The sequence below is a fragment of the Harpegnathos saltator genome, unplaced genomic scaffold, assembly GCF_003227715.2.
Source record: "Harpegnathos saltator strain DR-91 unplaced genomic scaffold, Hsal_v8.6 scaffold381, whole genome shotgun sequence".
NCBI classification, from domain to species: domain Eukaryota; kingdom Metazoa; phylum Arthropoda; class Insecta; order Hymenoptera; family Formicidae; genus Harpegnathos; species Harpegnathos saltator.
In genome coordinates this window covers 835,001-836,344 of record NW_020230185.1, presented here as the reverse complement: position 1 = coordinate 836,344, position 1,344 = coordinate 835,001, and positions in this window count along the sequence as shown.

The following is a 1,344-nucleotide window of genomic DNA, read 5'->3' as shown; positions in this document are numbered from 1 at the left end:
GGATTCAGCTAGGGTTGCCAACTGTCCGCTTTTCACCCGGACTGCCAGGTTTTCAGAAGTCTTGGCCAGTGTCCGGTTAACAAGCCAAACCGGACGTCATGCACTGTAAAACTGTAAAAGGTATCGGAACATGTGTGTTAAAATTGAGTGTTTGTGTGTTATTTTGACACATTAGCTGGCGTTAAGGCACTAAGTGCGTCAAAATAATTCGTTTTCTGTGACAAAAGTGTGTTTTAATAACACACTACAGAAACGTGTTACTTCTCCTCAACAATTCCACGACACACGTAGAGCGTGTTATTTAGACACAGAATGATAGTCGAAATACACTGAGAACACACTCGGATGATATATTGGATAACGCACCAAGTCACGTAACACACTAATAATGTGTTCATGATAACACACTAATTTTGTTAACACACGTTTAAATGAACACACATATGTGTATTAAAAAAAAAATACATGTGAGAAAAACACAAATCGACAAAGTCGGCGATTACTCGCTTTCAAAAAAGTACTGTGTCTATTGAACAAATTAATGCAATAATAACATGCTTTTATATTATTACAGACTAAATCGCTATTATTAAATCAATTGATAATTCATCACAGCAGTTATATAATTTATTCATTCAAGCAAAATTAATTCATTAATTCATTCTCGTTAATTCAACTATTTTGTTTTCTTAATATATTTTTAAAGTTTATCATCGAGTACCTTAAAATAATAATAATAATAATAATAATAATAATATGTTAAATAACGCGTTAAAACGGAAGAAATGTGTAAAAAGGATTCATTCATTTACACGCTTATGCATTTCAAAATAACACACTTGGATTTGCAATGTTGTTCAATTCACCTTCATAACACACTTGAGGTATGTTATTTTGACATACCTTCATAACACATTTGAGATGTGTTATTTTAATATACTTTCATAACACACTGAAAGTGTGTTATTTTAATACACCTAAGCATTAACACACATACAAACGATTATATTTAACACGTATATAAATATGTTCTTTTAACATACATATATGTGTTAATTTAATTTGCTGATTTTGTATGACTAAAGTGGAGACATATTTTAACACGCTTCAAGCATGTTATTGTAACACACTTCAGTTTACAGTGTGTGTCCGGTTTTTAACTTATATCCAATCAATGGAATGAGAGTTCAGATTTTAGTAACGTTTTTCCGTTTCAAGCGCCTACAAACGATCGAGCGCCACGAAAAGCCATCCAGTGGATGATCTGCCGATCCATAATTTCATATATATTAAAAAAGTGATAGTTTATTATTTCATTCAATCAAATCTTGTTTATAAAATTGT